Source organism: Pristis pectinata, chromosome 5, assembly GCF_009764475.1.
Source record: "Pristis pectinata isolate sPriPec2 chromosome 5, sPriPec2.1.pri, whole genome shotgun sequence".
Lineage (NCBI taxonomy): Eukaryota > Metazoa > Chordata > Chondrichthyes > Rhinopristiformes > Pristidae > Pristis > Pristis pectinata.
This window is the reverse complement of record NC_067409.1, coordinates 70,916,192-70,931,076: the sequence shown is the minus strand read 5'-3', so window position 1 is coordinate 70,931,076 and position 14,885 is coordinate 70,916,192. Positions and strand designations below refer to the sequence as shown.

Below are 14,885 nucleotides of genomic sequence, written 5' to 3'. Positions count from 1 at the left end.
TTCCTTGAGCAAACAGTTTGAGAGGTTATTACACAGGGTCCAAGCCTTAGAGACCAGTGGTGGCAGTATCCTTTTCCCACAGAACCTATTCCTGCTTCCTGGAATGTGCCATTCGGCACTGGTTTACACTGGGAGACCAACATGTTCCGGACAGACACAAGTGCATCTTTCGCCGAGTTAATGATCTTCCAGCAGCAGTCAATAGTTGTTCCAGAGTCCTGTGTTACGCAACTGCTCAGGATGAACCTCGACAAAGACTGCTGCATCCCTATCCAGACCTTGCAAGCACACAGTCCAAGATGGATGGATGACGTCTCATCTGCTCCCAGCATAAAGTGGGATTGAGACTTCGGCTGTGCGTGAGGGATCTGATGGGAAGTACTCAGTGTTTGTTTGAGAGTTCTGGTGAGGAGGCATTCTGCCAAGTGGGGAACCATCCCACGGGATTGACTGCATCCTTCCACAGAGCCTGCAGGATGCTCCATGCTGACCGAAAGGGTTTTTCTGCAGAAACATTTCTATCAGGGACAGGTGGTGGTGGCACAGTCCAACTGAATGAAACATTCTGTGATGAGAAGGCCAGCCTTTGCAAACCTGGGGACAGGTAGAACCTCAGCACGGAGTGACATTTGATACTCAGGCTCCGCACAGCAGCAGCACACAGAGGTAGTTATCAGGATGAGGACCACGTTAGATTCACTTTTCCTCCCTACCTCTTTCTCTGGGGATTTGTACATCACACCTCTACAACATAACCTATTTTGAATCCCAGAAGAAATGGAAGATAGCTTGGATGATCGCCGCAGCATGGGGGCAGGGTATGGGTCACACCTGTGACGTGTGCAGTAACAGCAGGAGAACCTCGTACCTGATGACCAGAAGTCTTCTGGTGACAGCAGTTTGAAGTTCTGCTTCCAAATCTCCCTACCACCCTTTCAGTCTTCCTGTAGATTACAGTCATTCAGTAGGGGGCAGTGGCCAGAGAAGAACACCAGCAGGTCCTAGAGCTTTACAGCACAAAAAAAGCCCTTCGCCCTGTGATGTCCATGCCAACCTTTTTGCCCACCTACACTGTAGGAGTGAACAAGAAAGGCAACACGGAGTTCATGTCTGAACAACGGGTGACTTACTGAAACTGGTGTGCACCAGGAGACCAGACAAAGCTGATCTACCCAAACACGATTTTGGGGCAACCTTATATACTTCTCCACGTACTTGATTACGCAGAAGACTTAATTAACTTTAAAACTAGGTTTTGCTTACAGAATAAATCACTTAATTGCCCATAAGTCCAACTTAGTCAACAGCAAATCTAAGTTTCGGTCACAACAATAGTGGCGTGCTATAACATAATCATCAGGCCTCTGTGCCTTGGTGCAGTTACTGCTGCATCCTATCTCTCTATTCTTGAACCTTATCAGTGGATCCCTGTTACCACATCAGCACAAGCTACATCTTATTTTACTAGTTACTAACCCTCTCTATTCCTACCCCGACAACGTACACCAACTCAATTTTCCCGCATTTGGGCTGTATCCTTCTATACTTTGCCTATTCAAGTGTTTGTCTAAATGTCTCTTAAACGTAGTGATTGTACTTGATTCCATCATATCCTCTGGCAGTGTGTTCCAGATATCAACCACTCTCTGTGTAAAGAACTTACCCCTCAGATCCCCTTTAAAACTCCTTCCTCTCATCTTAAACCTATGCTCTCTTGTTTCTGATACCCTGAACATGTGAAAAAGGTTTTGACGATCTACCCTATCTATGCCTCTCATAATTTTATAGACCTCTACCAGGTCACCCCTCCACCTCCTTCGCTCCAGGGAAAACAAGTCCAGCCTATCCAGTCTCTCTCCATAATTAATGTACTGCAATCCACACAACATCTTGGCAAATCTCCTCTGCCCAGTCACATCCTTCCAGAAGTGATGACAGAACCCCACACAATACTTCAGGAGTGGCCTAACCAGTGTTTTGTAAAGTTGCAACATAACGTCCCAACTCTTATATTCTATACCCCAACCTATGAAGGCAAGCATGCCATATGCCTTGTTCATCACCCTATCTGTCTATGTTGCCACTTCAGGGAACTACGGACTTGGACCCTTAGGTCTCTCCTAGCTCCTCCAGAATTCTAGTAACTTGTCTGTGGGTTAACTAGGATGTAAAATTCTCTATCAGGGCCCTAGTAATCTCCTCCTCTCCTCCCTTGTTTCCCAGAGCGACCTGAGATAGACCTCATTTGCCCCTGGGGATTTATTCACCCTAATATGTTCAAGGACACCGAACACCTCCACCTTCTTAATGCTGACCATGCTCCAGACTATCAACATACCCCTCCCTGAACTCACCATCCTCCACATCTTTCTTCTTGGTGAATGCAGATGTGAAATATTTATTTAGGATACCTCCTTCGCATCCCCTGGCTCCACACACAGATTACCCCCTTTGTCCCTAAGAGGACCTATTCTTTCCTTGGCTACTCTCTTGCTCCTGATATACCTAAAGAATGATTTAGGATTCTACTTAATCTTACCTGCCAAGGATATTACATGGCCTCTTTCTGCCTTCTTAATTTCTTTGTAAGTAGTCTTCCTACAGCTTCTATATTTCTTAAGGGACTCCCTTGATTGTCATTGCCTATACCTGTCATAGGCCTCCTTTTTCATCCTGATCAAACCTTCAATAACCTTTGTCATCCAAAGTTCCCTAATCTGTGCATTGGATGCATTGCTGCTCCCATTTCCTGGAGCTGGGGTGTGTTGAATGCATCACTGCTCTTGATTTTCTGGAGCAGTGCTGTGTAGGATGCATTGCTGCTCCCAGTTTTCCAGAGCTGGGATGTGTGGGATATGACACTGCTCCTGGTTTTCCAGAGCTGGGGTGTGTAGAATGCATTGCTGCTCCCGGTTTTCCAGAGCTGGGGTGTGTGGGATGCATTGCTGCTCCCGGTTTTCCAGAGCTGGGGTGTGTGGGATGCATTGCTGCTCCCGGTTTTCCAGAGCTGGGGTGTGTGGGATGCATTGCTGCTCCCGGTTTTCCAGAGCTGGGGTGTGTGGTATGCATTGTTGCTCCTGGTTGTCCAGAGCTGGGGTGTGTAGGATGCATTGCTGCTCCTGGTTTTCCAGAGTTGGGGTGTGTGGGATGCATTGTTGCTCCTGTTTTTTCCCTGAGCTGGGGTGTGTCGGATGCATTGCTGCTCCTGGTTTTCCAGAGTTGGGGTGTGTGGGATGCATTGCTGCTCCTGGTTTTTCCAGAGTTGGGGTGTGTGGGATGCATTGCTGCTCCTGGTTTTTCCAGAGCTGGGTTGTGTGGGATGCATTGTTGCTCCAGGTTTTCCAGAGTTGGGGTGTGTGGGATGCATTGCTGCTCCAGGTTTTCAGGTGTCTCAAGGTTGCAGCATGTTCTGCAGCACTTTTAACACTACTCATGTCAATAGACGCAATCTTAAAATCCATTTTGTTGAAAGTATACGCTGTAAACGTACGTCACTGCAGTAAGTGTGTAAACTGTGGCATGTGTAAAGTGTGATGCGCTGGGCTGCAGTACAGGTCCTGATCCCTCCTGGACGGTGAAGACTGCTGTGGTATCTCTGTTGACGTTCCTGTGGAAAACTGGGGCCCTTCAAGGTTACTGTTTCTGAGCTGAGGTTTTTAATTCCAGATGAACTAAATTAACTAAAGATAATTTCCCCAGTTCTTGTTGTATGATTGGAGCTGGTGTTTCCAGATCAGGATGGATGCTCGCCCCATAACTTGACCAGGGACCCTTGTGTGTGGCACGGGTACCACACTGGTGGGTTTGTACAGTGGACAGCGCCACCCTTTGTAGAGTCGTACATGTCACAGGTCCTGCTTCTGCTCAGCAATTCTCACCTTATAACCCCATAGTGAAGTTAAACCACCTTCCTTTGTGTCTGCTGAGGAGATGCCTCAGCATACACAGTTGGATCCAGCCTCTGCCTTTGACTTACATCTACAGATGCATGGCCTCTGGATGGAGTAGGCCAATTCTGTAGAGACAATCCTGCCCCCAGTACTCTTGGTGCTGCTCTCCTATTAGTTTATGGGGACCATCTGAGCAGATTCCAGGACAGGACTCTAGCGCTGGGAGCTCACTTTGATGCATCCTCATTAGGTTAAATATACAGCCTTTTTGACAGCTCGCCTGCGAGCCCCTAAACCCAGCTCCTGGCTCAACACACTCACACAAGTTCCCTTCCATGATTGGTACCCTGACGTCAGCAGCAGCTGATGGTGATCCCACCCCCGACACCCAGACTGATGACCCCTAACTGATGGTCTGACCCTCCACCCCAGACCTTGCCACTCCATGTCCTTCCAAACTGGATATTATGGAGTCATACAGGTCCTTCGGCCCACCAAGTCTGCTCCAAGAATCAACCGCTCATCTACACCAATCCTATACTTGTTCCATTTTATTCTCCCCACATTCCCATCAACTTCCCTCCCCCCTCAGATTCTACCCCTCAATCAGACACTAGGGGCAATTAACAACAGCCAATTAACCTACCACATCTTTGGGATGTTGGAGGAAATCTGAGCACTCGCAGGAAACCCATGTGGTCACAGGGGGATCATGCGAACTCCACACAGACAGCACCTAAGGTCAGGATTGAACCCGGGTCACTGGAACTGTAAGGCAACAGCTTTACCCACTGAGCAACTTTGATGATAGGCGTTAACACGACTAGACATTTCACATTTTCATTTGACATAGAAGGAGGCCATTCAGCCCATCAAGTCCAAGCTAAATCAGAACAATCTCATCAGTCCTCACTTAATTTCAGAGAATTATACAGCATGGAAACAGGCCCTTGGATCCTACTCGCCCATACCGACCAAGGTGCCTTCCTGACCTAGTCCCATTCGCCTGCATTGACCCATATCCCTCTAAGTATTTCATATCCATGAACCCTGTCCAAATGTCTTGTAAAATTGTAACTGTACTCCCCTCAACCACTTCCTCTGGCAGCTCATTCCACATACCCACCACTCTCTGTGTGAAAAACCTGCCCCTTGGCTTATCCTTAAATCTTTCCTTTCTTACCTTAAACCTATGTCCTCTAGTTTTAGACTCCTCCATCCTGGGAAACAGACTGTGATCATCTACCTTATCTGTTCCCCTCATGATTTTATAAACTTCTATTATGTCACCCCTCAGCCTCCTTCTCTGCAGGGAAAATGGACCCAGCCTATCCACTCACTCCTCATAACTCAAGCCCTCCAATCCCAGCAACACCTTTGTGAAAATTTTTTTTTGCACCTTTTCTAGCTTAATCATATCCTTCCTACAGTATGGCGGCTGGAACTGTGCTCAATATTCTAGGTGCGGTCTCATCAATGTCCTATACAGCTTGTACTCAATGTCCTGTCATATGCCATATGCCTCTTCTCCACTTTGACTACCTGTGTTGCCACTTTCAGGGAACTGTCTACAACACTCCCCAGGCCCCTGCCATTCACTATGTAAGTCCTGCCCTGATTTAACTTCCCAAAATTCGTCACTTTGCACTTGTCTGAGTTAAATTCCATCAGCCATTCCCTTGCCCACTTTCCCAGTTGATCTAGGTCTTCCTGTAACCCATGCTCCCCACATGCCCATTAAATCTCCCTGGATTCTATCACCCATTTACACACTACAGGGCAATTTGCAATGACCAATTAACCCACCAACCTGCATGTCTTTGGGATAGAGTCATGGAGTTGTACAACATTGAAACAGGCACTTTGGCCCACCATGTCTACGCCAACCATCATAACTATCTAAACTATCTCCACTTGCCTGTATTAATTCCATATCCCTCTATGCTCTGCTCATTCAAGTAGCTGTCCAGATGCCTCTTAAACATTGTTACTGTTCCTGCCTCCACCACCTCCTCTGGCAGCTCATCCCAGATATCAACTATTCTTTGTGTGAAAAATTTGCCCCTCAGATCTCCTTTAAACTTCCTCACTCTCATCTTAATCCTATGTCCTCTAGTTTTAGACCCCATACCAAGGGAAACAGACACTGCTAATCTACCCTATCTATGTTGCTCATAACACCTCTCAGTTTTCTTTGCTCCAGGTAAAACAGACCCAGCCTATTTAATTTCTGCTGATAACTCAAGTTCTCCAGTCCAGGGACACAAGAGATTCTACAGATGCTGGAATTTGGAGCAACACACACACAAAATGCTGGAGGAACTCAACAGGTCAGGCAGCATCGATGGAGGGAAATAAACAGTCGACATTTCGGGTCGACACTGTTCATCAGGACTGGGGTTCAGGAGCTACCGACAGCACCGCAGTGTCACCCTCTGATCTAGTTTGCCTTTGCACACTCTGCAGTGGAGAAGGGGCCTTTCCCTGTGTAATGGCTCACAATGTGTGGGCCTTCTATACTTTAGAGTTTAGCAGCAGCACGATCTCAAACATGGAATCATTGGTTTAATGTTCTTTTCCAGAGGCTAGAGGATTGTCTTTTGGACTGTGGTTTAAAATGTTGCCTGATTGCACTGGATCATGATTGATGATTCCCTGAAAGTCATGTTTCAGGTCGACAGGGTGGTGAAGAAGGCTTTCGGCATGCTGGCCTTCATCAATCAGGGCACTCAGTATAGATGTTGGGATGTTACATTGTATTTGTACAAGATGTTGGTGAGGTCGCATTTGGAACATTGTGTTCAGTTTTGGGCACACTGCTATAGGGAAGATGCCATTAAGCTGGAAAGAGTGCAGAGGAAATTTATGAGCATGTTGTTGGGACTCGAAGGACTGAGTTATGGATAGAGGGTGAGCAGGTTGGGACCTTTTTCATTGGAGTGTAGGTGAATGAGGGTGATCTTATAAAGGTGTATAAAATTACAAAAGGCATTGATAGGGTGAATGCGCTCAGCCTTTTTCCCGGGGTTGGGGAATCAAGGAATAGAGGGCATAGATTTAAGGTGAAAGGGGAGAGATTTCATAGGAAGCTGAGGGGCAACTTTTTCACCCAGAGAGTGGGAAGTATATGGAACAAGCTGCCAGAGGAAGTGGTTGAGACAGGTACATTAACAGCATTTAAAAGATACTTGGATAGGAAAGGTTTAGAGAGATATGGGCCAAACACAAGCAAATGGGACCAGCTTCGATGGGAATCTTGGTTGGCATGGACCAGTTGGGCTGAAGGGCCTGTTACTATGCCATGTGACTCTATTGAGTTGGGGCAGAAGCCCTGAAGCTGGGTTGGGAGAAGGGAAGGTTTTTGCAGTGAGCCCTGAAATGATTGATAACACTCAGTAGAAACTCTACTTGTGTCTTCCGACCGTGAGTGGAGATTTGACTTTGGATGTTCATTCGTATTCCCTCCACACTCCTCCCTTTCCCAGAATCCTGTGCAGGGCCTCCCAGTACAGAGCTCCTTGCACTTTCTGGTGGTAGCTGATGGAATTGGGCTTGGGGAAAACATTAACCAAAGAGCCAGGGTTTTTAATTTTAGAATATAGAACATAGAAAAACTACAGCACAATTCAGGCCCTTCGGCCCACATGCCGAACATGTCCCTACCCTAGAAATTACTAGGCTTACCCATAGCCCTCTATTTTTCTCAGCTCCACGTACCTATCTAACAGTCTCTTAAAAGACCCTATCGTATCTGCCTCCACCACCATTGCCGGCAGCCCATTCCATGCACTCACTACTCTCTGAGTAAAAAACTTACCCCTGACATCTCCTCTATATCTACTCCCCAGCACCTTAAACCTAAGTCCTCTTGTGGCCACCATTTCAGCCCTGGGGAAAAACCTCCGACTATCTACCCTATCAATATCTCTCATCATCTTATTTGACTCCAGGTTCTCTTGATTAATAACCAGCTGTGGGCAGATCCATCCATCTTGTGCTCCGGATTCATTTGGCTGGAGTCCTGTGACAGTATTATAGCAAGTGGGGCATCATACGGTCGATCATTTTGAGCAGCACATGAGATGCTGGAGGAACTCAGCGGGTCAGGCAGCATCTGTGGAGTGAAGTCGACAGTTGACGTATTGGGTTGAGCCCCTTCATCTGAAGGGTCTTGACCCGATATGTCAACTGTCCATTTCCCTTCACTAATGCTGCCTGACCCGCTGAGGTCATCAAGCATATTAATATTTATTTCTTTGTCACATGTACATCGAAACACACCGTGAAATCTGTCTTTTTGCTTTAACAACCAACACAGTCTGTGAATGTGCTGGGGGCAGCCTGCAAGTGTCGCCACGCTTCCAGTGCCAACATAGCAAGCCCACAACTTCCTAACCCGTGCGCCTTTTGCAATGGAGGAGGAAACTGGAACACCTGGAGGAAACCCATGCAGTCACGGGGAGAACGTACAAAGTCCTTACAGACAGCGGCCGGAATCGAACCCGGGTCGCTGGCTCTGTAATAGCGTTACACTAACTGCTACACTACCGTGGCAGCCCACGTGTTGTTCCAGATTCCAGCATCTGCAGTCTGTTGTGTGTCCATCATTTTAAGCAGGTTGGGACAGCAACACAACCGCATTAAAATGCAAAAGTTACAGCTGAGCAGTTAAAATCCACAGTCTAACCCGCACTCCTCAAAAGACAGGGCTTGTTAACTTAATTTGCCTGAATCAATATCTGTGTGGGGGCATGAGTGCAAAGGGATGAGAAAGAGGAGATGAGGTATTGACATTTCTGACAGCAAAAAGCCTTTAAGTTGGAAATGGTGATAACGGTCTCCTTATGTGGCTGGTTCCAATGTTTGATCCCACTTGTGTTGTGCTTTGGGACATTATAACACATTAAATATGTTACATGGTCATTGTTACTGCTTCTGTATCTTTTTCACCTGAAATAACTCATCCCTTATCCAGCAACTACACAAGTCCTACACTGATGAAACTGCCCTCTATACCTACTCTCTCAGTCCCTCTTTGTTTACATGTTTCATGTTTCAATAAGTCCTCTTTCACTTTTATAACGTTCATCGACTATAGGCCAATCTGATATAACCTTTCCTCACATGGCAATCCCTCATCCTGGAGTCAACCCATTGACCCTAAACAGCACCAACTGCATGACCAGTATGTCGCTCCTCAGTTGCGGAGAACAAACCTGCACGCAATGGTCTCACCAGTCTCTGCAAGACCTTCTCATGTGTGCACTCCAACCCTGTTGGAGTGAAGGCCTTCCTTCCTTATTGCCTGCTGAACCTGTGTGTTTATTTTCTGTCTCATGAACCAGTACACCCAGATCCCCCGTAGTTTCTCTCCCGTTAAAAATATTCTGTTTCTTGTTCATCCTACCAAAGTGCATATTATTATTCTTCATCATCCTCTTGCTTGATCTCTGCTGATCCATTTGTATACTCGGTGCCCTCTTCACAGCTCAATCTCCCACCTTTGTCATGAGTAAACTTGGATACAGAACACACTGTTCTTACCTCTTTTCCACTAATATGAACTGTCAGTAGCTCACAGCTCTGTGCTGGTCAATGTGGCACCCAATATGGCAGTAATATTAGGTTTTGCTTTGCATCACTTACACCTGTTCATCATGTTCAAAACTGTCAAATCAAAGGCACTGGAGGCTGACACTTTGAGATCTGGAATTGACAGGAGGTTGCTATCAGAAGGCCACTGCAGAGACAGGAGGAGATTGTGATAAAGGAAGGCTCTATTTGAAGCAGGAGGGTAAGTAACACCCTGCCGTTTACTTGTACATCATCTGCTGGAGTTAAATATGACTCTGTCAACATTCTGGTAACAGCTGTAATATAAAGCTGTCAGGAGGCACAAGAGACTGCAGATGCTGGAATCTGGAACAACACAAAAAGCTGGAGGAACTCAGCAGGTCAGAATCAGAATCAGGTTTATTATCACTGACTTAGATGACGTGAAATTTGTTGTTTTGCGGCAGCAGTACAGTGCAAAGACATTAAATTACTATAAATCACAAAAATAAATAAATACTGCAAATAAAAAAGGAATAATCGGGTAGTGTTCATGGATTCATGGACCTTTCAGAAATCTGATAGTGGAGGGGAAGAAGCTGAGTTGGGATCTTGGGACAGGATGTGATTTCGTTGATCTGACTAGGTTTTGACCGAAGGGGCAAGTTTGGGTGAGGCTTTGGAAGTTATGAAAGATGAATACATTCCTACAGTGACAAATTAACCCGTTAAGTTTCTAAACAGAGCCACAACAGATTCAGAATTAGAATCAGAATCAGATTTATTATCACAGTCTTAGATGACATGAAGTGTGTTGTCTTGCAGCAGGAGCACTGCATAAAGACATAAAATTACTATAAATTACAAAATAAATAAACAGTGCAAACAAAAAGGAATAACGAGGTAGCATTCATGGGTTCACGGACCATTCAGAAATCTGATGGTGGAGGGGAAGAAGCTGTTCCTGAATCGTTGAGTGTGGGTCTTCAGGCTCCTATACCACCACCCTGATGGTAGTAATGAGAAGAGGGCATGTCCCGGATGGTGAGGATCCTTAGTGATGGATGCTATCTTCTTGAGGCACCGCCTCTTGAAGATGTCCTTGATGGCAGGGAGGGTTGTGACCATGATGGAGCTGGCTGAGTCTACAACCCGCTGTAGACTCTTGCGATCCTGTGTATTGGAGGCTCCATACCAGGCTGTGATGCAACCAGTAAGAATGCTCTCCACCGTACATCTATAGCATCTGTAGAAGGAAATGGAGAGTTGACGTTTATGGTCGAGCCCCTTCAGGGTCTTGAACTGAAATCTCAATTGTCCATTTCTCTCCATAGGTGCTGTCCGACCTGCTGAGTTCCTCAGCATTTTGTTTGTTATAAAATTGGTAGACTTTCTTTCTCAGAATAACTCTTTGAATTAATTGAACAATTAAAGAAAACTAGCACTCTGTCAGAATAGACTCTCAACTCATAATAGGGTCACCATTGCACAGAGGATCAGAGGACTGCTGTGACTGCTTTCATTGATAATCTACCTTCAATGGTTTAGGCAACCCACACTAAGCCAGTTACCATGGGGACTCGAAAAACAGATCTGAAATAAAACAAAATGCTAGAAATACTCAGCAGGTCAGGCAGCAGAGAGAAACAGAATTAACACCTCAGGTTAGTTCCATCAGAACTGGGAAAAAATTGAAATTAAACAGGTTTTTGTTGCAGAAAAGGATGTGGTGATGGAGAGAGTGTGGAGAATGTCTGTGATAGAGTTGGGATTAAGAGAGACTTAATGAACAAATGGTCGTGGTGTCAGCTGAGAGTAGGTGGATGAAAGCTGCTTAATCGCAGTGGATGTTCTGGAGGAGGTCTGAAATGGAGATGCATGAGGACAACAGGGAGAAAGAAAACAAAAGCAAAATGATCCTGGAACTGGGAGATTTAAACTAGAGAAGCAAAACACTGCAGATTCTGGAAACCTGAATAAAATAGAGAATGCTGAAAAAGACTCAGGAGGTTAGGGTGCATGTTTCAGATTGATGACCTTTGCCAGAATTTGGCAGCTGGAAGATTGGTATTGGTGTCGGTTTATTATTATCACTTGTACCGAGGTACAGTGAGAAACTTGTCTTGCATACCGATCGTACAGATCAATTCATTACACAGTGCAATGAGGTGGTACAGGGTAAAAACAATAACAGAATACAGAGTAAACTGTCACAGTTACAGGGAAGTGAAGTGCAGGTAGACAATAAGGTGCAAGGTCAAACAAGGTAGATTGTGAGGTCAAGAGTCCATCTCATCATATAAGGGAACCGTTCAATAGTCTTATTACCATGGCATAGAAGCTGTCCTTCAGCCTGGTGGTATGTGCCCTCAGGTTCCTGTATCTTCTGCCTGATGGGAGAGGGGAGAAGAGAGAATGAGCTGGGTGGGTGAGGTCTTTGATTATGCTGGCTGCTTCACCGAGAGGTATAGACAGAGTCCATGGAGGGGAGGCTGGTTTCTGTGATGCGCTGGGCTGTGTCCACAACTCTCTGCAGTTTCTGGCAGTTCTGGGCAGAGCAGTTGCCATACCAAGCCATGATACATTCAGAAAGGATGCTTTCTATGGTGCATCGCTAAAAATTGGTGAGTGTCAAAGGGGAAATGCCAAATTTCTTTAGCCACTTGAAGAAGTAGAGGTGCTAGTGAGCTTTCTTGGCCATGGCGTCTATGTGGTTGGACCAGGACAGGCTATTGGTGATGTTCACTCCTAGGAACTTGAAGCTCTCAACCCTCTCGACCTCAGCACCATTGATGTAGACAGGTGCATGTGTACCGTCCCCTTTCCTGAAGTTAATGACCAGCTCTTTTGTTTTGCTGACAGTGAGGGAAAAGTTGTTGTCATGACACCATGTCACTAAGCTCTCTACCTCCTTCCTGTACTCTGACTCATCGTTATTTGAGATGCAGCCTACTATGGTGGTATCATCTTCAAACTTGTAGATGGAGTTAGAGCAGAATCTGGCCATGCAGTCATGAGTGTATAGGGAGTAGAGTAGAGGGCTGAGAACACAGCCTTGTGGGGCACGAGTGTTGAGAATAATCATGCCGGAGGTGTTGCTGCCTATCCTCACTGATTGCAGTCTGTTGGTCAGAAAGTCAAGGAACCAGTTGCAGAGGGAAGTGTTGCGTCCGAGGTTTCGGAGTTTGGTGATGTTTGCTTGGAATTATAGTGTTGAAGGTGGAGCTGTAGTCAATAAACACTAATGTAGGTGCCTTTAGTCTCCAGATGCTCCAGAGATGAGTGTAGGGCCAGGGAGATGGCATTCACTGTAGACCTGTTTCGGCAGGATGCGAATTGCAGTGGGTCTAGGTTTTCCGGGAGGCTAGAGCTGATGCGTGCCATGACCAACCTCTCAAAGCACTTCATGATGGTGGATGTCAGAGCCACCAGGTGGTAGTCATTAAGGCACGTTACCTTGTTTTTCTTTGGTACCGGGATGATAGTGGTCTTCTTAAAACAGGTGGGAACCTGTGATTGAAGCAGGGAGAGGTTGATTATGTCCACAAATACTTCTGCTAGCTGATCAGCACAATATCTGAGGACACGGCCAGGGACACCATCTGGGCCAGATGCTTTCCTCGTGTTCACTCTCCCGAAGACTGAACTTACGTCCTTGACAGTGACTACGGGTTCAGTTGCATTGGAGGTTATCAGGGTGGGTGGTGACAATCCACTTCCCTTCTGTTCAAAACGTGCATAGCATTTGTTAAGTTCATCAGGAAGGGATGCGCTGTTGTTAACTATGCTGCCTGACTTTGATGCATTGCTGTTCCTTGATCTTACACAGGGCTTTGTTAGTACAGCATAGGAGGCCACAGATACAGAAGTGGGAGAGGAATGGAGAATTGGAGGGTCAACTGACTGTAAGCTCCAGGTCACGCACTGCATTGAATGTAGATGTTCAGCAAAGTGGTCGCCCAGTCTGGGTTTGGTTTCTTCATCGTAGACCACATGGTGAGCACTGAATACACTACACTGAACTAGGAGAATTGTAAGTGAATTGCTATTTCACCTGGAAGGAGTATTTAGTCCCCTGAACAATAGGGAGGACTGAGGTGGTGGGGTGGGGGGAAAGAAGGTGTGGAAGGTAGAGATCAGAGGAGAAAGAGAGGAGAACAGGCTACAAGAAGAACACTGGGCAAAATGGTAGGATGTCAGAGAGCGCTAGGTAGTTAGGATTGGAGGGGGTGCTGAGGTATTGTGGGAGGAGGTTAAGAAGGAGGAGGGACACTAAAGGAGAAGGGATTCAGGGGCAGGAAAGATTCGTAGAGGAGAGGTCAAGGGGGAGGGTGGGTGGTGCTGAAGGAAGCACAGAGGAAGCAGTGGGAAAGGATGCCTGTGCTGTGTTTGTATCTGTGAATGTGTACAGGCCGTCCCTGGGTTATGAACATCCAACTTAGGGTCACCCTACATACTAGTGAGCTCCCATAATATTAAATTTAGAAGTTTGATGAACATACATACATACATTTGTTCCTATGATCAGCAGAATTAGTTTCCTCTCTCTACTAACAATTTTAGTAGTTGTTCTTTCTTATCAGTCTCATGGGCTATTGATACCTTTTATTACAATACTGTGGAGGTGTGGTTACCAGATCGAGTGATTTTGTGTATTTTCCAACTTATGAACGTCTGTAAAAACAGAACCCCTTCGTTCCCCAATGTTAGATCTGGAGATGTTGTTATCCAGAAGGTTCTTTAGAAGTCAGGAATTGGGCACCAATCTTATGGTTACAGCTGTTTTATTAGACGTTCATCAGAGTGCAGGTCAGGTAGTGTCAGCAAGGAGCAGCAAGTAACAAAAGGACATGTCCTCGTGCTCTCTCTTTATGCAACAAACTAGTCTGAACCAATGTGAAAAGACTCAGCAGTGATAAGCACAGTGGAAAAGTACTGAGTTATACTGCCATAACACTTCAGGCTTATAGACAAAGAAAAATACAGAAATACAGAGCCAAATATACTAAAAGTTACTAAGAGTTTACAGACAAACAGGTGACCACATAAACAGATAAGCAAGCGTAAAGAAAACTAAAACTACAAGAAAAACAATGATCTGGACTGTAATCCTACACTGGGGATGGCCTGTGCATGGTGATGAACATGTCCACCAGTGTGTGTGGGTTAGTGTCCATGCATCAGTGCCCACTTGATTTGGACACCACTGTCACTGGGATAAGAGCTTGCTCCCTCACCCCTGTGTGGTGTTTGGTGTTTATCGGACACCCCATGTTAAAGGAAACCATGCACAGGCAACCTGCACTTTTCCATGTGAAGTTTGGAATCTGGAATGTCAGGACCCTCGCTGACAAACCCAACAGTGGGAGACCTGAAGATCACTGCTCCATCATAACTCAGGAAATCAGACACTGACATTGACATTGCCCTGAGTGAGACATG

At 45.9% G+C, this 14,885-nt stretch overlaps 1 long non-coding RNA gene across 1 annotated transcript; it reads left to right on the top strand.

Moving 5' to 3' along the window:
- The first annotated feature begins 234 nt into the window (after positions 1 to 234).
- On the top strand, positions 235 to 10,852 carry LOC127570955 (uncharacterized). Its single transcript, XR_007956432.1, has 3 exons — positions 235 to 378; positions 6,094 to 6,220; positions 8,209 to 10,852. It is a non-coding gene; the product is annotated as an uncharacterized LOC127570955 (long non-coding RNA).
- The last annotated feature ends 4,033 nt before the right edge of the window (positions 10,853 to 14,885 follow it).